Here is a 23611-nt window from a genome sequence, read left to right on the forward strand (position 1 = left end):
AAGTGAAGCCTTCGGTGTTACCATTTTCGTTAGTTGAAATTGGTTGATTCTAGGTTTCATCCCGTCCGTTCTGGTGTGCTATTACAGGATTGTCAGCATTGTAGAGGTGGAGACATCATGCAGGGAATTCAGAATTTTTACTGGGTGGTCTAGCTGGATTTAAAATTGCCATTGGGCAGTAGCTTTAGAGGACCAGAGCAAGCAGTTGCTGGGGCTTTGTTTGGGCAGGTGCTGGTCTGTCCCCTCCGAGAGTGCCCCAGATGTCCCAGTCCTAGAAATCCTTGTGGCTAGTTGAGCTCTTTCAAGATGTATTTATGAGTTTCTGGAGCAAGGCTGGCAGGTGAGCATCTGTTGCGGGAGAGCTGGTTCGTCCCCCTAGGCCTCTGGAGCAGAGTCACCATCCCCTGCTTAGGCCCTTGTGGAATTCTAGAAATAAGGGGAGATGGAGAGACTTGCACACATTGATGGTAGAGACAGCAACTGGAAAGTACTCCTGCTGTTACCCAGCTATGAAAGATGCGAGTTTCAAAAATAGAAACGAATGCCCAAACAGCGACGAGAGCCATCGGTGGCCAAGAGCCGCCTCCCCAGGACAGACGATGTAGACTGACAGATGAAGGACCAGGGGGACGGAGAAACTGGGTCCGGGCTCCAGGCTGATGGGTAGACAGTTGATTTCTCTCTCCCTCCCTGTGTAGTCCAATTTCTCCCCTTATGGCACAATCATAGTCATAGTTTTGGCCATAGTCCCAGTCATCATAGTTCCCTTATTCTAGTCTTCTCGTAGACCTCAGAGTCCTCTCCTTTCTTATCTCCTTCCTAGTCTCGTCTTAGTCTCATAGTCCTCTCCTTCCAGTCATCGTCCTCATCTGGTCCTCCTCCTAGTCCCGGACTTTCTAGTCCCCTCTTACTCCTTACAGCATAGTTCTAGAGAAATCATGAAGGGTGGGGTACACATAGGTGGGGTTGAATATTGTCATAACAACAAACAGAGGTAAAGCCACCCCTTCAGGGGAAGTTTTAGGAGATTAACTCTAGGACAAAATCTCATTGGAGGGTTCAGCACTCTAGATTACTAGGAGATCTGCTCAAAGGCAGGATTCCATCCAGGGTGAATTCTTTCTCCTTTCCTCAGCTAGTAATCCACTGAAACAATGAGAGTAAATGTACTTCTTATCATACTTCTAGTCATTTTGTATGAACACAGTAAGAGATATATTAAGCTTATAGTTTGGCTCTTTGGGGGAACATCTCGCTATATATTCCAGACCACAGTCCTCAGGCCAGGTGAGTCTCTCCTAACCCCAGCAGGGTCCTTATGCAGCTACTTCTTTTTGGGTCATGATAGAATTTGTCCCATGACCTTGTTCTTAACTTATTATACTTAACTTATTATACTTATTATACTTCTGCTGCTTAGCTTGTCCCCTTTCGATGCCAGGGTAGATAATTGCTTGCCCAGAGTCCATCCAGTCCATTTGTTGGAACCCTGCTTTTGGGGTATTAGGAAGAAAGGGCAAGTGAGGTTTAAGTCCAGTCAATATGATGCCCAGGAGTAAATATTATTTTGGAGCCAATTAACTCCCATGTGACAAAGCATAACATGAACTGTCTTCCTGAGTCTATACAAAAAGAGCATTGCTCAATAATGTATGCAAATGACATAAAGGAAAGAGAAAGCAATATAGGATTATTAGTGCTTGATGGAATTGGGTATGTCTCAGGGGCACTCTTGTGGGAGTAACTCAATAAACCTAAGCTCCCTGCGGGAGCAGCAAGGACAACCCATTATTATCCAACAGAAAGCTACCTGAGGAAGACTTCAAAACAACTGTCTTACTGATACTCACTGAAATGACTTCTGTGGAAGGTAATGTCAATAAAAACAGCAGAAGTCTGAGATCAGCTTGAGAAAAATCCAATCAGAGATAATAGAGATAAAGAATGTAACAACTGAAATTTAAAAATTAGAATAGAGGGCTTCAACAGCAGAATGAAAAAAAAGAAAGAAAAAGAAAAAGAAAAACCAAATCAGTGAATCAATGGTAAAGTAGTGTAAAACAAATTACAAAATTTATCACCAGCAAACTGACCATCCATGTAATATTAAAGGAAATTTAATAAAAAGAACAAGAAGCCTCATTTGGAGATAGTCAGAAACCTTGGAAGAAAGAAAAAGTAGGAGAGAAGTAGACTGATAATGGGAACTCATTGTTTTGGGTTTGGTGGGATGTTTTTTTGCTTTTTGGGTCATACCCAGAGATGTACAGGGGCCACTCCTTGCTCTGCACTCAGGAATAATTCTTGGCGGCGCTCAGGGAACCTTATGGGATGCTGGGAATTGAAGCCCCAGACTCATTGTTTTTAAGTTTGATGATTCTTATGCTGATTCCTTATGCTACTTAGTCAATATTAAATTTTAATTATTTATTTTTTATGGGCTGGAATGATAGCACAGCGGTTGGGCTTTCGCCTTTCACGCGACCAACCCATGTTCGATTCCTCCGCCCTCTCGGAGAACGCGGCAAGCTACCAAGAGTACGGAGCCCGCATGGCAGAGCCTGGCAAGCTACCCGTGTGCATTGGATATGCCAAAAACAGTAACAATAAATCTCTCAATGAGAGATGTTACTGGTGCCCACTCGAACAAATCGATGAGTGACAGGATGACAGTGGCAGTGATTTTTTATGGGGTCACATCCAGCAATGCTCAGGGGTTATTCCTGGCTCTGCACCCAGGAATCACTCCAGGCAGTGCTGGGAGGATGATACGGGATGCCAGGGATCGAACCTGGGTTGGCTGCGTGTAAGGCAAATGCCCTACCCGCTGGACTATTGCACATGGCCATTAATTTAATTTTTTTTTTTTTTTTGCTTTTTTGGGTCATACCCGGCGATGCACAGGGGTTACTCTTGGCTCTGCACTCAGGAATTACTCCTGGCGGTGCTCAGGGGACCATATGGGATGCTGGGAACCGAACCCGGGTCGGCCACGTGCAAGGCAAACGCCCTACCCGCTGTGCTATCACTCCAGCCTCTAATTTTAAATTTTAGATAACATATTTCTCAGTTCTAAAAGTTATACTTATTCTTGTAAAGTCCATCTTCTTTCTGGGTGCCAGAGTGTTAGTGCAGTGGGAAGGATGCTTGCCTTGAAAGTGGCTAATCAGGGTTGAATCCTTAGACCTTCTAGGGTCCCCTGACCACCCCTAAGAGATCCCTGAGTCCCACAGGTAGTCCCCAAACAAAAATAAATAAAATGAAATAGATATTATTTCAGTAAAACACATTTTGGACCCTTCATATGTGACCTATTTTATTTTGTATCCATTTGGGTAGGTTATTTTTTCTCCACGTACTGGTAATGGCTTTCATTTCTCTTCTTTTCTCCTTTCAGTCTTGTTGGAGATTTATTTTAATGGCCTTTAAAGAAATCTTCAGCATTTTAATCATTTTCTCCATTTTTTTTGTTTTCAGGAAAATAATGCTCTTAAATTTCCTTATCTATTTTTTTCTGCTTAAATAAAATGTACTGCTCATTCCCTTTTCTAGATCTTAAAGAGAAAACTTAGATTACTGATTTTAGAATGATCTGTTTTTAAATAATATAAACATTTAATACTTTGAGTTTCTCTCTCCAATTTTATTTCAAAATATTTCCATAGAATATATAACTTTTAAAATAAAATTTCTCTCTTTGACCCATGGAATAAAAACACTTTGCTTGATTTTAAGAATTTAGATTTCTATTTTTGTGTGTAGTTATCATTGGATAGTTTCACTCTCTAATGGTCAGAGATTCAGAGATGACCACTGGACTAGGGCTGTTACCGACTGGATTCCACGGGACGTCAAAAGACCGAGTGGCCGCCCACCAATGAGATGGTCAGACTTCTTCATCAAAACTGTGAATGAACAGTTTGAGGCTCTTTGTGTTCCTGGAGCAAGCAGATATCATTGAGCTACACTAGCACTCGACAGGGACAAATGGAGATGTTACTGGCACCCGCTTGAGCAAATCTAAGATCAATGGATGACAAGTGACAAGTGATATCAAAAATTATCACTGTATCTGTCATCATGTTGCTCATCAATTTGCTCGAGCGGGCACCAGTACTGTCTCCATTGTGAGACTTGTTACTGTTTTTGGCATATCGAATACACCACAGGAGCTTGCCAGGCTCTGCCCTGTGGGTGAGATAATCTTCGTAGCTTGCTGGGCTCTCTGAGAGGGGCAGAGGAACGGAACCCGAGTCGGCTGCATGCAAGGCAAATGCCCTACCACTGTACTATCACCCCAGCCCTGTCAAAAATTTTTTGATAAAAAATTAAGGGAAATAAAACTGAAAAAGAATAAAAAACATTGATAAACAAATTTACTGACTTATTCAGGTGCTTTATTTCATATGATGGAGCCTACACTTTTTTTTTGTGGGGGGGTGGAGGGTCACACCTGGCAATGTTCAGGAGTTAGTTCTGCACTCAGAAATCTGCACTCAGAAATCGCCTGGTTCTGCACTCAGAAATCACCTCTGGCAGTGCTCAGGGATCATATGGGATGTCAGGGATCAAACCCGGGTCTGCTGTATGCCAGGGAAAACATCCTATCTGCTGTACTATCGATCAAGCCCCACCTATTTCTTTATACCCTGATTTTTATTTTGGAAATTTCAAAGATATACAATAAAATACCTAGCTTCAGCAGGTATAGGTTTTTGTTTTCTCCATGCTGTGCACTTGGAGCATATTCTAGACAGCAGATAATTCCATCCACAAATATCTGACCTTCTCTAAAAAATACTTGTATTCACTTTCAATCATGTAAGAAGATGTTATATTGATTGAAGAGCACAGTAGTAACCGTTTTAAACCAAAATAGCTGTTCAGTGAGAAACTAAAATCACTTTTAGATATTATTTATGTACCGATAGTTCTGGTTTGGTTTGGGGCTCTGTCGGGGGGTGTGTGGGATCGAACCTGGGTCAGCTACGTGTGAGCAAACACCCTGCCTGTTGTCCTGCATCCCCAGGCTCTCGGGTGCTGATGACCCTGACTATTCCTGGCCTGATACTTTTTCCCTTGAAATTCGGTCTTGATATTTTGAGTTCCTTTCTGTGGACTTCATCCCTTTCTCTGTACCCCCACAAGGGGGCAGAAGAAGGAAGAGCAAAGTAGAGTTTAAATGAATCCAGCTTGAAGTTCATTTTTATTCATCAGCCACTGAACATTTTTGGAATAACTTTTCAGAGTGACTCCTGAAACAACTTATAATGCCTTTTCACAATTTTTACAGTAATAATCGGGTATTTCTAGGGGGAGTTAAATTTTAATCTTTAAAAAGGCATTTCCAGAGATCAGAGCAATGGCACAATGGGTAGGGCATGCAGCCTTGCATGAAGCTGACCTAGTCGGGTTCCATCCCCAGATGGTCCCCCAAGCACCACCAAGAGTGATTCCTGAGCTCAGAGCTAGGAGTAAGCCCTAAGCCTTACTTACCTCACTCCTCAGAGCTAGGAGTAAGCTAGGAGTAAGCTCTGAGGAGTGAGGTAAGTAAGCCCTAAGTGCAGGGCATGTCCCCCAAACAAAAATAACAACAAGTAAATGATTTCCCAAGCACTATCCGAGTATTCAACTTTCTCAGTTAATAATTTGGGCTTCAGGACCGGAGAAATATCTCAGCGGGCCGGAGTGCATGCTTCCACACAGAAGTTCCAGATTCTATTCCTGCACTACACGACCTTTAAGAACCTGCCAGGTAAGACCCCCGAGCACTTAGCGCAGAATAACTTCTGAGGTTTGAGCGTATATGTAGTTTGAGAGTTACAGGTTTGAAAGCTCTTCTTAAAATTTCTCATCAGCTGCATGGGCTTGGGTTGATGGTAGGTCCGTGCTCTGGGACCCTTCATAGTGCCCAGGCCAGAGCAGCCTGCGGCCCCGCACCGTTGCCTGGCCCTCCCAGGGGACAGCAGGCGCTGAAGCAGGTCACACAGCACAAATAGGGGCAGCGTGCTTGAGTCATAGTGCCTGGTGACACTGGAAGACAAACATGCTTGATGTTTACATATTTAGATATTGACCACTTTCAGGGAGCCATTCTATGCAACAACCCTTTACCACACTTTTACTTTAATGATGTCCCTTTTGAATACACAAAATGTAGAGTAATTTAATGGTAGTTTTTGTTTGTTTTGTTGGCACACCTGGTGGTATTCAGGGCTTACTGCTGTCTCTGTGCTCAGGGATCACTCCTGGCAGGCCAAGGGGAACGTATGGGGTGGAGGGGATTGAACCCGGGTAGGCTGCATGCAAGATAAGTGCCCTATCCACTGTACTATCACTCCAGCCCCTGATTCAGTGATAATCTGTAGAAATAACTTGTTGAAAGTAAATTGCTATGAGCTAAATGTCTATTTAAATTCTTAAATGTCTCTTTAAAGTATTGGTTTGAAACTCATTAGTGAAGTTCTTAATGGCTATTCTCTAATTTTCTGTGGTATAATTTGTATATTGATTTTTCTGTCCATCTCAGAGAGCCCGGCAAGCTACCAAGAGTATCCCGCCAGCATGGCAGAGCCTGGCAAGCTACCTGTGGTGTGGTGGTTCAATACGCCAAAAACAGAAACAAGTCTCACAATGGAGACATTACTGGTGCCCGCTTGAGCAAATCGATGAGCAACTAGATGACAGTGACACAGTTATACAGTGAAATAAGTAAATAAATAAGTAAGTAAATAGCAAGCAGGAAAGCAAGCAAGCAACTTGTCATTTTGACTTAGCTGCAAGTAAGGTACAGGTAGGGAGGAAGCGTGAAGTGGTTGTCACTGAGCACAGGAAGGAATACCCATTCCTTGAAATAGGGGATGCAGTGTCCAAGGGCATGTTGCCGTCACATAGCCTGGGCCTCTTCTCCTGGTGCCACTCTCTCCACCTCCCAGGGAAAGTGCGCTATGCTGAAGTCCCATGGCACTGTTCCCTGGGCCATGTGCTGCCCCTCCCTCTCTGTCTGTCTGTCTGTCTGTCTGTCTGTCTGTCTCTCTCTCTCTCTCTCTCTCTCTCTCTCTCACACACACACACACACACACACACACACACACACACACACACACACAGAGCACCAGCACCCAGGAAGGACTGTTGTTTTCTTTCTCTTTTTCTGCTGGGCCCCAAATACAGGCGAGCCGGGCGCTGTACCACTGAGCCCCCTGCCTGGCTCCCAAGATGGAGTGGGTGTAGCATTCATTGATTCATTCGTTCACTCCCTCCCTCATTTTCCCTTCCGAAGTGACGATCCATCAGCTCCGTTTCTTGGAGTCAGAATGCCATCTTACCCCCTCTGGACCCAAACGGGTAGGGAGGAGGCCTGGAGCCGACCCGCTCTCCTCGCGAGCGCCCCCTGCCGGAGCGGTCGTGGCAGTCCCCCCAGCAGAGCTCCATGGGAGCTGCTCTGGAGAAAGGACCCTCCTGGGCCCCCCACGACCCCGTCCCGCGGGCGGCTCCCTCCCTCACGGTGATGCAGTAGATGAATTTACTTAAAAAAAAGAAAGAGAAAGGGTGACTCAAGGGTCGACCTCGGGCTGAGCGGGGCTGGGGCGGGGGAGGGGAGGGGGGAGGGGGGGAGGTGGTGGCGCAGGGGGGGGGGGGCCCCAAGTCTGGCCCGAGCCCGAGCCCGCCGCTCCTCTGGCCTGAAGATTTCCAGCCCTCGGTTTGCGCCTGGTCACGTGCGGGCCACTAGGCGCACGGGGTCGCCTCAGGCCGGCGGCAGGAGCCGAGCATGGGCCCACCCGGGCGTGGGGGCCGAGCCCAGCAGCGCGCGGGAGAATCTCTCCCTCCTGGCCCCGCCACCCCCACCCCTCCGCGGTCTAGGGCGGGGGGAGGCGGGGGGAGCAAGACCCGGCTCGGCCCCCCCGTTGGCCTGAGGGTCCCCCCTGAAAGGCTTTCGTCTGCGTCTCGGGGCCCTCAGGAACCCTCTGACGGTGCTCGGGAAACCTGTGGGTGCAGGAGCAGAACCCGGGTCACCCCGCACGAGGCGAGCGCCCTCCTGGCTCAGGACTCCACCCACGGCCCCAGGCTGCCTGCTCGACCCCTCATGACCCCGAGCCCAACACTGAGGCCGAGACTGGAGATCTTTACCTTGGGGAAGTCGGGCCGCGGCAGTTCCACCGAATAGCCACCAGAGGGCGCCGTGGACCGTTGCCAGTGGTCCCCTGCCTGCGCATCAGTCTACCGGGGAGGGCGCTGGCCTTGCACACAGCCCACCCGGGTTTGACTCCCAGCATCCCGCAGCGTTCCCCTGAGCACAGCCAGGAGTAATTCCAGGATGCAGAGAGAGCAGTCAGCCCTGAGCATCGCTGGGAGTAGCCCAAGAAGGAAAAGAAAAAAGAAAATCCTCTTGCTTCACACACACACACACACACACACACACACACACACACACACACACACACACTAATCAGGGACACTCAGAGGCTCTGCGCTAACCTCCTCTCACCAGTAGGTGTCGCCGTAGCCCCACTTGGGCTCAGCCCCCAACTGGGCTCTTACTAAAACAGCCAATTCCTGTGCTCTGAAAACCTCGAGATTTCCTTCTACTTCCTGCCTTTTGAGACACTGCAAAGGGGCCTGGGAGGACAGTGTTTACCCCAGCAGCAGTGGCCCGGAAGGACAGAATTTTAGTCACGGGGCCCAGAGCCGGAGTAAAGCGTGGAGAGCACTTGACTTACACACGATGAACCCGGGTTCCATATCTGGCACCGCACAGGGTCCCCCGAGCACTGCCAGCAGTGATCCCTGAGCACAGAGCCAGGAGTCATCGGAGCACCGCTGGGTGTCACCCCAAAACAAAAACAAAGTCTATTATGATTTCAGGCATGGAAGAAGGTGCTTTTATCCTGATGTGTCGAGTCCAGGAGCTTTCGCTGAGGGGAGGTGGGGATGTTATGGGTCAGGTGGGGAGAGCTCTTCCCCCAGTTCTCCCTTGGCAGGGTGGCCCACAGTGCGAGACGAAACAAGGCTCTGTGGAATGCGGGGGAGCCCCGTTCTCCCACCCATCCATCCCTGCCGCTGGCCTTGCTGCATGCCCACCGTGTTTCAGGCTCTGCTAGGGATGCTGCGAACCCAAGGAACCCCTGCTCAGTGGCGGGGTAATGGGGGGAGGGCATATGACAGCCACGGAGAGGAAAACCTGGAGTTCTTGGAGTTCAGGGCAGGTGGGGAGTTCAGGGAGATAGGTCGGCGTCCCAGGTGGGCCGCTGGGCAGGGGCAGGGGCAGGGTGGTGGGGCAGCTGGAACTGCCTGGCTGCCTGGAGCTCCGTGCTAAATCATGACAGAACGAATGAGGAGGATGAGAAAGGGGAGATGGGAAGGAGGGTGGAGGGAGGAGCGGAGAGGGGACAGAGCGTCCCTTCTCCAGATACCGCCTTGACAAGGTGCTGGGCTGGGTGGATATCAGCACCTGCAGTACCAGCAGTAGCCATCAGGAGGCACTGCAGCCCGTGGACGCCTCAGCAGCCAGGCTCTCCAGGGAATGGCCTGGATTGGCCCCGCCCCGGTCCCGCCCTCCAGGGAGTGACCTCGATTGGCCCAGCCACACCGCGATATGCGAGGGTCAAAAGCATTACATCAGTCTCAAAGATATCAAAAAGTTTACAATGCTCACAATTAAAGATCTTTGTAACATATATCTGCTTGGCCAAAGTTCATTAGAAACTTTATCTTTAGAATTCCAATTTCTAGGGAAACAGATATAAAAGAATTAAAACACTCACAGATTCCCAGGCGCAGTAAGGATTCCATATTTGTAGATAAACCGTTACTCTTAAGGTCAAGACTAGGTTGATACCTGGTAACAAAGCTTAAGTGAAATAAAGTTACTGTGTAGACTAATTGACAATAGTTTGAAAAAGAGACCCTACCAGTTATTGTCCACTTGTGTGGTGTCTCTGCAGGTCCTGGGGCCGCTCAGGGCCTTGAGCCTCACCCACACAATTCTCCATTCTCAGAAACCACTAAAGCCAAATGGACTGTTCTTAGCCGTTTGAATTATTTTTCCTTCAATAAAAAGAAAGCTGCTCTGGACTCCAGCAGGAAAACCCGATATCTTTAACTTTTATCAAGGCACAATTCTGTGGTCTTGGTAGCTCCTGAAATTTAGGTTACCAACAATCTCAGAAATCAATAAAAACACTGGTAGGGTAAGAAATTTTCCACCAATCTTATGACTTGAAACACTCACATTGAAATCCATTACTCTGAAACTTGTTTTCATGTTCCACAATAATTTGAACTCACATTCTAATAATCCAGTGCAAATACAAACAAATATAAACCATTCATTTTTATGAAAGTAGGAAAACCTTCTTTGGCTTACTTTTAAAGTTCTTAATTCCCTCAAATCATAAGGTTTTTACACTAGATACGTTAGCAATTTCACACTTTTTAGACATAGAAAGAGGCCATTGGTACTCAGAAAACTTTTAGACAACAGCATATGTTTATGAAGACATGACAAAACTTTGTTTTGATGGCTGCTATACCTCTGTTATTAAACTAAGTAGACTAATTTTATCTCTGCACTCTTTTACAACACTCTTGTTTTTAACCAGAGAGGGCTTCTCTTAACCGGTTCCTGTCAGACCAGGATGTAAGGGGTCTTTTCCGGGTGTCTTCCCAGTCCTGGAAAGAAAAATTTTACCTTTAACTTTTCAGAAAGGTCCCCAGATCAAAAGTACCTTCTGCTAGTCAGCTAACGTTGAAGGCTGGCCATTTTGCAGAACAAAGAGTTATCAGTTTACCTTTCTTCACCTCTACCGAGAGGCTGCTGCCCCTGGACCTGAAATTGCTGAAATGGCCAGTCACAAGGGAAAGTGGGGTCGACTGATTCTGACCCATGACAAATTCACAGATGAAGGGCTCGAATACCAAAACAACAGTCAGACTCAACACACACGTAGTAATCCAAAGAATATGACACAAGGAAGACAAATGAACACCAAAGACAGACACCAACCCTTGTACACAAGTCCCCGAGGCTTCTCCCAGTGTCTCCATCTGCACTGCCACTGCTTTCTGGAGACTTAAAAAAAAGAAAAGAAAAAAATCATCGGGGACGTCTCCCATAATACTTAGCTGCCAGCCTCCTCGCCTGGCGAGGTGGCCTTACGCCCTTCTACTGAGTCGACAGTTGGCTGCCAAATCCCAGATCCCCTGGTGAGCTGGCCTAACGCCCCTGTGTGGGCCATCACGAAACATGGCTTTATGCCCCTGACCTGTCTCCCCTTCACTCAGGCCTCTCAGTCTCAACGAGACCGCCCCTGAGTGACTGCAGGTTTTCATAATAGAAACTCCTATACTGAGATGTGGTCTGCCTGCTTTTCCACTTGGGAATCCTGAGGAATGAGCCCCCAGATGTTAAACCCAGGGTTCCGGGTTCCCAAGTAGCAAGACGGACAGAGACATGAACATGATAATGCAAAAGCAGTAGGAGTTTTATTCCAGTATCCTGGGGTCATCTATCTCACCCACAGAGTGGTCTCTTGATAGGACCCCGACTTCAGGCAGCAAGCAGCTTATATAGGGTTTGATTACATAAGCAGTACATGCCTTATTGTTTTAGAAAAGGATCTGACTTAGTTACCAAAGGTAACTAAGTGTCTAGGGTAACAATGGTAAGACAACAATTAAACAATAATTTCCAGTATCAGTACCAATTTTATGATTACGTAGTCTTCTCATTCTTTTTAAACAAAAAGCACCTTCTGGGGCATTGTGAGAATTGATTAATTGAGCCCACTTGCTGAGTCCAGAAACTTTCTCAGGTGGGTTCAGGTTGGCTAGTTACACATTTTTTTATTGCTGGGAAACTGAATCTGTTTCAGTTCCAGGAATTAAACCCGGGGCCACCTGATTTTTCTCATTTCTGCCGCCTGTCGTGGTGTCAGTTTCGCCCTTACACGGGGTTCAGACTCCAGCATCCCGTATGGTCCCCTCAGCTGGCCAGGAGCAATTCCTGAGCACAGAGCCAGCAGTCAGCCCTGAGCACTGCTGGGTGTGGCCGCCACCACTAAAACCCACTACAAATGAAGGCAGTGGGGACCTGGTGGATGGGAGGCAGTGAGGTGAGGACAGGGGTCTGGTGCCAAGATGGAGCTGGGAAAGGAGGGGGACAGACACTCCCTGCCCTGACTCTTGTGTCCCTCCCCCAATCTCTCTCTCCCTCCCTCTCCCTCTCCCCCACCTCCTGGGACCTCCTCTTGCTTTTGATTCCAGCTGAGAGAGCCAGAGCAGAGGGGAGCAGAGAGAATCCTAAAGTGTGTCCCCAGCAGAGTCCTTTGCCAGGAAAAGAACTTGGGTGTCCCCAGCTCCTTCTCAAAGCCCCCAACCTTACTTTTTTGGGGGTATACCCAGCACTGTTCAGGGTTTCCTCCTGACTCTGTGCTTAGGGGTCACTCCTGGTGGGGCTCGGGAGACCATCTGGGGTGCTGGGGACCAAATTTGGGTGAGCTGCATGCAAGGCAGCCACTCTACACGCTGTCCTCCATCCAGACACACCCCAAGCTTGCTTTGCCTCTCCCCTCCATGGGGACCTCATCACTCCTCCATAGCTTTTAGAAAACAATTTACGGGGTGATGGGAAAGGCGATTGACCATCAAGCTTGGGGGTTGGAGCAGTGATCCCTGACACCCCATCGGCTCTCCTTGAGCCCCGACATGAGAGATCCCTGAGCATCGCTGGGTGTGGCCTCCCAGACAAGCCAAAACCATCCGGGGGTGTGGGGTGGGCCGGAGAATCCTGCCTGGCCCTGTGCATGCCGGGAAGTGCGGGTCTGGGCTGGTTTGCCAGAGGGAGGAGGGAAGGCCGGTGTCCGGGAGGCGTAGGGCCCCCCTGGTTCTGTCCCTTCCTGCCCGTGTGACCCTCGGCAGTGACCTGGTTCATTCTGCCACAGTGGCTGGGAGGCAACGGAGGTACCTAGCGAGAGCCTTTGTCCTCCAGGTCCTCACAGAGACAGGATGGGGGAGGTGGGACTGCTGACCCAGATGGGGCCGGGCGGGCCCACGCGGCGGCTCAGAAGCTGCAGAGCTCCCAGGACCAAGTGCTTTTCTGTTTGCTCTTGGGGTTGGCTGGGGGGCTACACCCAGCAGTGCTCAGGCTGACTCTGCACTGAGGGAATCATTCCTGGTGGGGCTTGGAGGACCCTAAGTGGCACCAGGGACCAAACTGGGCAAGCCAGGCACCTGCTCGCTGTCCTACCTCTGACTCCAACCCAGAGGACTGATGTCCAATCTGACTTTCCCGTCACCTCATGCAAAAAAATAAAATAAGGCTACAGGGGGCTGGAGTGGTAGGACAGCGGGGAGGGCATTTGCCTTGCATACATTCCACTCAAGGTCAATCCCTGGCATCCCATAGGGTCCTCTGAGCACCCCCAGGGGTAATTCCCAAGAGCAGAGCCAGGAGTCAGCATTAAGCACCAACACCAAAATGAGACCAAATGAAAGTAGAACACCACATGGTCCAGCGGGCCCAGCCTCTCCACCGAAGGAGTCGGAGAATTTTTCCTGGAAGCAATCCTGGACCACTGAGGCCTGCGAGGCAAGATTCATAGCACTGGGGCAGGAAGTGGGAACCCCACAAGAGTCCCTGTCCATGGTGAGGAGGCCTTGGACAGGGCTGTGGGGTTGGGGTCCCTCCATAGAATGCTCTGGATCCTGAGTGAAAAAGGATCCCACCATTTCCGACCGCAGCCCAGAACAAGTGGAGATAAAAATTACTGGGCCAAGCTCAAAGGATGAGCACAGGTACCCAAGCCTTAGTTCTTCAGAGAAGGCACTTGCCTGGCACACAGCTGACGTGGGTTCGATCCCCAACATCCCATATGGTTCCCCAAGTACTACCAGGAGTGATTCCTGAGCACAAAGTCAGGCGTCTGCCCTGAGTACCATTGGGTGTTGCCCAAAACAAAACAAAAGGTCTGAGCACAGGCTTTGCATCCAGGATACTGGGACCTTTGTTATGGTTTTATTTTGTTGGCTTTTTTTGTTTTTTTTTTTTTGTTGTTGTTTTTGCTTTTTTGGATGGGCTGGAGCGATAGCACAGTGGGTAGGGCATTTGCCTTGCACGCGGCTGACCCGGGTTTGATTCCTCCATCGCTCTCGGAGAGCCCAGCAAGTTTCCGAGAGCATCCCACATGCATGGCAAAGCCTGGCAAGCTATACGTGGCATATTCGATATGCCAAAAACAGTAACAACAGCCCCACAATGGAGACATTACTGGCGCCCGCTGGAGCAAATCGATGAACAACGGGACGACACTGCTACAGTGCCTTTTGGGTCAATCCAGCAATGCTCAGGGGTTACTCCTGACTCTGCACTCAGGAATTACTCAGTGCTCAGGGGACCATATGGGATGCTAGGAATCGTACCCAGGTTGTGCACGTGCAAGGCAAACACCCTACCTGATGTGATAACACTCCACTCCCCTTGTTATGGTTTCTCTTTTATTTTTTGGGCCACATCCAGGCAATCCTCAAAAATTTGTCCTAGCTCGGCACTTAATGTTCACTTCTGACAGTGCTCAGGAGCTACAGTGCCAGAAATGTAGTATTGTCCACATGCAAGGCAAGTGCCCTGCCCGCTGTACTATTTCTCTGGCCCCAAACAACCAGGGCAGTTACCAGCCAAATTGTGCCCGACACTTTAAACATTGTGTTTGGTTGGTTGGTTTTTATTTGGGGATCACCTCTGGTGGTGCTCAGGGATCAATCCTGGTGGTGCTCAGGGACCCTACGGGATGCCAGAGATCGAAGCTCAGTTGGCCATGTGCAAGGCCAGCATCCTCCCCGCTGGACTATGGCTCCGACCCCTGAAAATCTTACCCGCGCAGGGGCTGGAGAGTCAGTACAGGGCCAGGAGGTGAAGGCGATTGCTCTGCACGCGGCCAACCACGGTTCTATCCCGGCCTCCCATAGGGTCCCTAAGCACCACCAGGAGTGATTCCTGAGTGTAGAGCCTGGAGTAATGCCTGAGCATTGCCGGGTATGACTCCCCCCAAAAATGTCTCCAAGGGTTTGTAGCTGGAGGGAGAGCACAGCAGGGCGGGCATCTGTCCTGCACACAGCCAGCTTGGGTTCGATCCGGCATCCAGTATTGTCCTCCGAGCACGGCCAGGAGTAACCCTGGAGCATTGCTGGGTGTGTGGCCCTGGCAAAGAAACAAAAGAATTCCCACACTCCAGGGGCTGGAGCAATAGGACAGTGGGGACGGAATTTGCTTCCCAGGTTACTGACAGGTACAATCTGTAGCATCGCATAGGATCCCTGAGCAATGCCAGGAGTGATCCCTGAGCACGGCCAGGGTCAACCCCTGAGCATCACCAGGGGTGTGGCCCAAACACTAAAAAAAAAAAAAAAGTAACATAATAGGAGACTAACACCTACTTTGCAGAGCTGAGGGCCAGGAGGATGGCTCCAGGCTTGGAGCCGGCCTCGCGTGCTGGGGAAAGGGCAGCTGGGACAGAGAAGGGACCACTAAGTAAACGATGGTTGGAGGACTCACTGGGGAAGGGAGGTGCGCGCCGAAAGTAGACTATGGATCAAGCCTGAGGGCCACTCAGGACCTGTGTTGCAAACCACAGCCCTCAGAGGGAGAGAGGGAGTAAGAGGGAATGGCTCTGCACAGAGGCGGGGGGGGGGGGGGCAGGAGGGATATTGGGAACATTGGTGGTGGAGAACGAGCACTAGTGTAGGGATGGGTACTCAGTCATTTCATGTTTGAAACGTAATCACCAAAGTTTGTACATCTGTAACTGTTTTTCACGGTGATTCGTTAATAAATAAATAAATAAATAAATCCATATGTTTGAGTGTCTCCGGCGTGAGGCCTTGGGTATGATCCCCGGTGCCCTTGCACATGCCAAGTGCGATGCTGGTGGCACAGCCAGACAGGAACAAGCTTGGAGCTGTAGCACAGCAGGGAAGGTGTTTTGAACACAGCCTGTGTGAGTCCCATCCTGCGCAGCCCATAGTCTCCCCTGAGACTCTCCAAGCGTGATCCCTGAGCACAGAACCAGGAGTCAGTTCTGAGTACCTTTGGATGTGACCCCCGAACATCAATCTTTAAAAATTCTCCGTTGTGCTCTGGTGACTGTGCAGCGTTTCTCAGCCGTTTCCTGGCCGCAACCCCCTTCTGACTTAGCTCCTTCCCATGACACAGAATAAGACCTACTTGCCTTGCAGGAGTTCGATCCCTGGAGCTGCAGCGTTCGGCCAGCCAGTCCAGACAGCTCAGGTATCTGGACCCTGCCCCACCCAAAAGAGTGTGAGTCCCAGAACGACTGCACCAAAAGACACGCACTCCACGTCGGCTGCAAGGACCCCTCCTCCAGGAAGCCCGCTGTGATTCCCGCAACTGAAGAGAACTTCTTGCCCTCCTCCCTACCTTCTTTTCCTCTGTGGCACCCCCTCTGGCTTTGCTGACGCACCTGTTCATCCAACTAGAGTCAGAAGTCTAGGAGGGCCCCGATATTTGTAGTCTATGGGTGAGTATGTGTTTGTGTGTCTCTGTGCACGTGTGTGTGCTTCGATGTGTGTGCACTTTGTGTGTGCATGTGCGTGTGTGTGTATGCTTGTGTGTGCATGTGGGTCATCACGTGTGGATCTGGCTGAGCCTACAGATGGATGCATTTGGGGGGTCCTGAGGGAGGGGGGTAGGATGAGGATTTGATGGGGCCAGGGCCTTGATCCATTTGTGTCTGTCACCCCCTCCATCAGCCGGCTCTGTCCATCCTGGGAGATCCACCCTGGCCTCCCCCCTTCCACAGCTGGGAGTCAGGGGCTGAAATTGCCCCAGAGTACAAGATGCCATTCCTTAGGGGTCCTGGGAACCTGCCCAGCAGCATATGCAAATCAGGGGGCGTGCCCTGGCGCTTCTGTCGCTGCCTGCTGCTGTTCCTCATTCTGGAACGCTCTGTGAGCTCCTTCCAGAGGTCTCTGGAAACTATTAATTGCGCCTCCTTCCAAATTCCTGCCTGTGTGCTTCTCCCTGTTTTGTTTTGGGCCACACACCGGCGATACTCAGGGTTTCCTCCCGGCTCTGCACTCAGGAATCACTCCTGGCGGTGCTCAGGGGACGCTATGGGATGCCGGGGATGGGACTCTGGTCAGCAGCTTGCAAAGCCAGTGCCCCACTTACTGTACTACCCCGCCCAGCCTGGGCCGCGTGCATTTTACCCTGAGTCTGTGTGTGCGTGCTGCATGTGTGTATGTGCTTGTTTTTTAAAATATTTTTTATTTTAGTTTTGATTTCAGGGCCACACCCAGTGGTTTTACTCCTGGTTCTGATTTCAGGAATTGTTCTTGGCAGGCAGGGGGACCATATGGGGTACCAGGAATGGAACCCCAGGCTACAGTGTGCAAGTAACTGTACCTTGCTCTGTGCTATTACTCCAGCCCTTTATTACCTTTATTATTTTTTAATGAAGGTTGGTTTGCCTTTGGCCACACCAACTAGTGATGGGAATTAGAGAAACAGTCTGAACCCCACCCTCTCCCAGGACAACGGCAGGAACTTGCCAAAGTGGCTTTGGCTTCCTTATTTTATTTGGGTATTCAGGGTCTTGGGGCAGACCACCCCCCCTCCAGGGAGCTCAAGAAACCAGAAAGGGTGCGAGAGCCCAGGTCGGTCACAAACAGCAAAACCCCTGCCTCGATCTCCCATCTCTCTGTCCCGACCCCCGTTATTCAAAATTTGCTGCCATGGACCCCATCACCCCTCATGTCTGAGTGCTCCTCATTCCCCTCTCCCTGGAGAACAAAAAGCCCAGCCCAACTATTTGTCTCTTCCTTCACTGATGAAGGATAAAGGGGAGATTAAGATCAAGTACTCCCTGGGGCTGGAGTGATAGCACAGGGGATAGGGCGTTTGCCTTGCATGGGGCCGGACCCAGGTTCGATTCCCAGCATCCCATAGGGTCCCGATGCACTGCCAGAAGTGATTTCTGAGTGTATGAGCCAGGAGTAACCCCTGTACATCGCCAGGTGTGACCCAAAATGCAAAAATGCAAACAAATCAAAGAAAGAAAGAAAGAATGAAGGAAGGGAGGGAGAAAGAGAGGAAGGGAGGAAGGAAGAAATAAGCTTTGGGTTGGAAGATTCAGGAGGAAGTGTGGACCTTCAAGTCGCTCTTCCACCCACCCCACTGGAGGAACCACCGAACCTCTGAATAAATTTTTTGAAAATCCTTGGAGATCTTGGGATATTTCTGTGCTCCATCTCCATGTGCTAATTCTGCACATTCATTCCTAAACAAGCCCCCCCCCCGCTTCACCCCAAAACTCGGGGGTTACCAGACTGAAATTTCCACCCATACCCCTCCACCGCGGTGAACAGGGCAAGCACAATGTTTAGAACATCTGAAATCTATGGGATTCCCCAAAACTCTGGCAGGGAGTAAGAGAGTGTTTGGGGGTCCTTCAAAATGTACAGAGTGGGGTGCCGGAGCTAGAATACAGCGGGGTGGGTGTTTGCTGTGCACGTGGTGGACCTGGGTTCTATCCCCAGCATCCCATATGGTCTCCTGAGCACCGCCAGGAGTAATTCCTGAGTGCAGAGCCAGGAGGAATCATGAGCAACGCTGGGTGTGACCCGGAAAAGCAAAAAAAAAAAAAAAAAAAAGTATGGGGGGGTGGGAAGAGGTGTGAGGATGACCGTGATGGGAAACCTTAAAAAGGGCCAAGAAAATGGGACAGGAATGTGGGCAGGCTCTTGCCTTGCCTCGGCCCACCTGGGTTCGATCCCCTGCACCATAGGAAGCCTCGAACCCCCACACCTTTAGCTCTACTCTAGCCACCCCCAGATAAAGCCAGAGCACTGGTGTGGCAGGGTGGGGGGCTGCAGAGGTGGTCGAGGATTAGGGGTCTTTCTCCTGAGAGCTGGAAAGTCCGGGGAGCTTCTGCAGGTTCTGGAGGGAGGTCAGGAGCAGGGGTGGACATTCCTGATAGAAACGCAGGGACAGGGACACGGACGGAAATGCTCCACAGCGCCGTCTTGTGGTGATGGAGAGGAAGTAGTGCGTCCCGGGTTTACAGGGAAGATTTCCAGCCCTGGGTTTGGCATCAATGATTAAGGATCAAGTGCGCTCCCCTCGCGAATCCAAGCACCCCATATAGTTCCCTGAGCACCTACAGGAGAAATTAATGAAAGAATAGCCAGAAGCCACCCCAGAACATTGACGGGTGTGACCCCAACCAGAAACTTGTGTCACTTGTATCACTTGTCATCCTGTTGATCTTCGGTTTGCTCGAGCGGACGCCAGTAATGTCTCCATTCATCCCTGTGGTGTGCTACTGTAGCCCAACGGCATCTGCTCGCTCCAGGAACACGAAGAGCCTCAAACCATTCATTCAGAGTTTTGACGAAGTCTGACCATCTTGTAGGTGGGCGGCCATGTGGTCTTTTGATGTCCCGTGGAATCCAGTCAGTAACAGCTCAAAGGGCTCGATCACAGATATCGCAAGGGGGATTCAGAACTTTTCTTGCTCAGAGCGAAGAGAACAAATAATGTAAGAAAATAACCTTGCCTTGCTCGTTCCAGGCCATGTTCAATCCTCTGCACCCCTCGAGGTCCAGAGACAAAGCTGGGGCAACCCATTCGACCCCCAGAGGAGATTCAGCCATGTACCCCACAAAGACCTGAAGGCGGAATCGAACTCAGGTTACTCAAGTAAAAGACAAGCACCCAAAGGCTCTCCTACCGCTGCACCTGTGGAAGCTGCTTGCTTGATCCTTAATTACTCCATACTTAACGCTGAAGCTAACTCAAGGGCGGAAAACTCTTAAGAGAAATGGGCCTGGGGAGGAAAGAAAACGCCCATATCGCCATCTCGTGGCTATTCCGCGAAACTACCGCGGCCCGACTTTTCCCACGCTTGAGATTTCCAGTCCTTTGCTTTGCTTCAATGTGAGGGACAAGGTCATTAAGGATCAAGCAAACAGTGCAGCCGCTGGGACGTGAGCAGAGCGGTGAGTGCTCTGGCTTGCAGTCACAGGTCCATGGTTCTTTCTTTGGCTCTCCACACAGCCCGACCATCACGCCGGAGTGATTCCTGAGTGCAGAGCCAGGAGAACCCCTGAGCGTTGCTGGGTTTGTGGCCCCCAAACCATGAACAAACAAAATAGAACCAAAACAGCCTCAGTCCGTTGGTGGCGATTCCCTCACCCCAACGTGGTGGGTTCTGAGCTGTATCTTGCTGTATCCCTGTATCTTCTCTGTAGAAGAGGTTTGGGGCACCCTCAGAACGTGGGGTGATGGCACGTGGGGTTGACTATAACTGAAGACCTTTCCAAAGAGCTGGGTCACAGAGAGAGCAAGGTGGGTTCAGCACTTCTCTCGTTCAAAGTTAACAGAACAACAACAGAATAATCTCACCCTGCTCGTAGATGACCAGGTTCAATCCCATGTACTCTATGGTCTCCAGAACCCTGCGGGCCCACACCAAAGCATCCCCCCTCCAAAAAAATATATCCTCGGAGCCAGAGCTACAGTACAGCAGATAGGGCATTTGTCTTGCACATAGCCAACCCAGGTCCAATCCCCATTATTCCATATGGTCCCCCAAGCACCGCCAGGATTACTGGCTGCAGAGCCCGGAGTAACCACTGAACATCGCTGGGTGTGACCCAAAAAGGAAAAAAAAAAGCAAAAAACAAACTCCTTGGCAGAAGTGATGTATTTAGAATTTCCAGGGAAGGAGACTGCCGGGTCTTAGGCTCATTATTCCTGTGTTAATTAGAATTCTCCTTCACTCACCCCCAGTCCCTCTGATGGCTGTTACCTTCACCCCAGACATCTGGAGATGCCGGAGTTGAACCTGGCCTCTGCCACCCTCCTCCACGGAGAACAGAAGACATGGGACTTCTCATGTGTAAAGGAACCCCAAAACTCTCCCAGGATGGAAGATGGCACCCTCAGCAATGTGGGGTGCTGTGGTGTGGGGACGTGGGGTCTGGAGACCTTTAGAACTGAGTTGGTTGGAGACACCATACTGCGGGAAGGCACAGCCTCTCCTGTGTCACCCTGTTTGCTCTCGGGCAGCTGGCTCTGGGGCACTGTGCACTGGTGTCCCTCCACACAGAGAGTGAGAGGGGCGAGCCCCAGGCAGTATGGACCCCAGACACAGTTCACCAGTTTATTCTCTGACCCGAGGCCCAGCAGGGCATGGTCAGGGCTGGAAGATGCTGGACTCTCACATCCCCTCCAGCCCCTGGTGGGTGTAAGCGAGTGGAATCCACCAGAAGCGGCCTCCTCTTGGCACACGGACCCCTCGAGAATAAAGGCAGGACCATTGGGATCTGGGGACACCCCCCAACCCTCACTCGACCCTACCTGGTCCACACCTCCTGATGATTCAGGGGAGGGGGTTGGACGCAGGGGTGAGGCAGTGTCTGGAGTTGGGCTGAGGGGGGCACACAGCTACGCCAGGGGGGCCCAGTTCCTTCTGGAGTCAGACTTTGACTCCTACACTCAGGGACTCCACATCCGCTGTGCTCCCCCAAATGTCAGGGGAAGCCAATGAGCAGTCTTGCATTGAACAGGAGGAAATGTAGTAGTCAACAAGGAAGTCCGGGGTACCAGAGTTTTGGGGGGACAGGTCAAGAGGCAGGTTTGGGGGGGCCTGTATCAGCTCCAAGCTGGTAGTCCTTTGTATGGGGTGCAGGGGTCCTCAACTTCCAGATAAACTTCCGATGCACCCCCCAGGAGAGGAGGGGGGTGGTTTGGGGTCCCCAGGGGGCTAAGGAAGGAAGAAGATTCCTCTTGTATGACCGTGAGGCAGTTCCAGGAGAAGATAAATAGGGCGGCGGAGGCCTCAGCACCATTAGTGCCCCCGTGGGAGCGTCCCGTCTGTCCCCCCTCCTGCGACCCCCAAAACTCAGCAACTGAAGCAGATGGGCCCAGCTGAAAGTGAACTTTGGGTCAGGCTGTCCGAAGCCTGCGGCCACCACGTCTAGCAGAGGTAGGACAGTTCCTGGCACTACTGAATTCCAGCAGACTTGGCCTGGCCCTTCCGGAACTGCTGGGGTGCGGGCGGGGCCGGATCAAAGCCCTGATTGACATGTGCAAGACCAGCGCGTCTGGGTAAGGGACAAATTGGGATCAAGGGGAGGTCAAAGTCAGGAGCAGGTTTACTTCCGGGCCTGGGCCTGAGGACTTAGCCTCTGAGCTCAGGTCTGGGGTCTCCTGGAGGGTGGACCAGGCTTGGGATTTAGGGTGTGGCCCGGTCAGGTGAGGCTGGAATCGGGATTGAGACCACAAACAGGACGGAGATGGGGGTGGGGTGATCAGGATCAAGCAGGGTGGGGGACCCCCGTTTCCTGCGATCAGGGACGAAGCAAGCCTAGAGCACTTAACGTGGGGTGGGCCTGGGTGTCCAGAACGTCCCCTGTATCCCTGTTGGTCCAGGTGGACCCTGGGAGGCAGAATGGGGGCGGAGTCAGGCTCAGAAGGGGCGGGGCTAGCAATGTCACTCTCGCCCCTTACCCCGCCTCCCGCCGGAAGTGATCAATGGGCCCCGCCCCACGCGCGAAAGTCCGGCAGGGAGCACTCCTGAGTGGGGCCGTGGGAACCTGCCAGGCCTGGGGCTCAGCGCTGCACAGTCGGGACAGAGGCCACTTGAGTGACCCTGCGTGCAGGGCTGGGCTCCAGAGTCCTGTCTGCAGGTACCAGGATGGGGTCCGGGAAGGTGTGGGCGCTCGCCCTCCCGGGGCCCCACTCACCGCATCGCCCTTGTCGCCTCCGCTCCCCTTGTGGCCGGGTGTGGCCCTGTCTCCCCGCACAGGAGTGGACACGAGGAAGGACCCGTCCCCCCACCCCGGGGGCTCCCCCAAGCTCCTCTCACCTTGTCCCCCTCCTCACCGGAAGGGCCGGCTGCAATTGCGGGCCCAGGAAGTCCCAGTGGCCCAGGGGTCTGGTCTTTGCTGATGCCCCCGGGGGGCCACTTTCACCTGGTCGGGGGAGGGGAGAGGGGTTAAGAAACCAGGGCGGAAGTGGACTTCTCTCCTGTGCGGCCAACAGGACCTTGACCTCCACTCTGACCAGGGAGTCCGATATTCCCGGTGGGACTCAGAGGTCCCCGCTCCCCTGGGGAGCACTGTAGGGAGGGAGAGGCTATGGGGAGTCTCCCTGTGAAGGACACCTGAGCTGGAGGGTCCCTCACACAGCAGGCAGAGAGACTGCCTCTATTCTTTTTCCTTTGCTTTGGAAACCACACCCATTGATGCTCAGGGCTGACTCCTGGTGGTGCTCAGGGGACTGAGTGGGAGGTTTTGATTCGAACCCGGGTCAGCCGGGTGCAAGGCAAGCGCCTTCCCTGCTGTCCCATCGCTCCAACCCTCTGCCTAGAGCCCCGTATGGCTTTCAGCTCACCCACAGAGAAGCCCAGTATGGAAGAAATAAAGAAAGGGAGAGATAAAGAAAGAAATAAAGATAGAAAGAAAGGAAGAAGAAAAAGAAAGGGAGAAAGAAATAAAGAAACATAGAAAGAAAGAAAGGAAGACGAAGAAAAAGAGAAAGAAAGGGAATAAAGACATATAGAAAGAAAGAAAGGAAGAGAAAAAAGAAAGG

At 51.1% G+C, this 23611-nt stretch overlaps 1 non-coding gene across 1 annotated transcript; it reads left to right on the forward strand.

Annotated features, from left to right (window-relative positions):
- Positions 1–5860: 5860 nt before the first annotated feature.
- LOC129406664 (small nucleolar RNA SNORA42/SNORA80 family) lies at positions 5861–5992 on the forward strand. The gene has a single exon (XR_008631141.1). It is a non-coding gene; the product is annotated as a small nucleolar RNA SNORA42/SNORA80 family (small nucleolar RNA).
- The last annotated feature ends 17619 nt before the right edge of the window (positions 5993–23611 follow it).

The sequence above is a fragment of the Sorex araneus genome, chromosome 7 (assembly GCF_027595985.1).
Source record: "Sorex araneus isolate mSorAra2 chromosome 7, mSorAra2.pri, whole genome shotgun sequence".
NCBI classification, from domain to species: domain Eukaryota; kingdom Metazoa; phylum Chordata; class Mammalia; order Eulipotyphla; family Soricidae; genus Sorex; species Sorex araneus.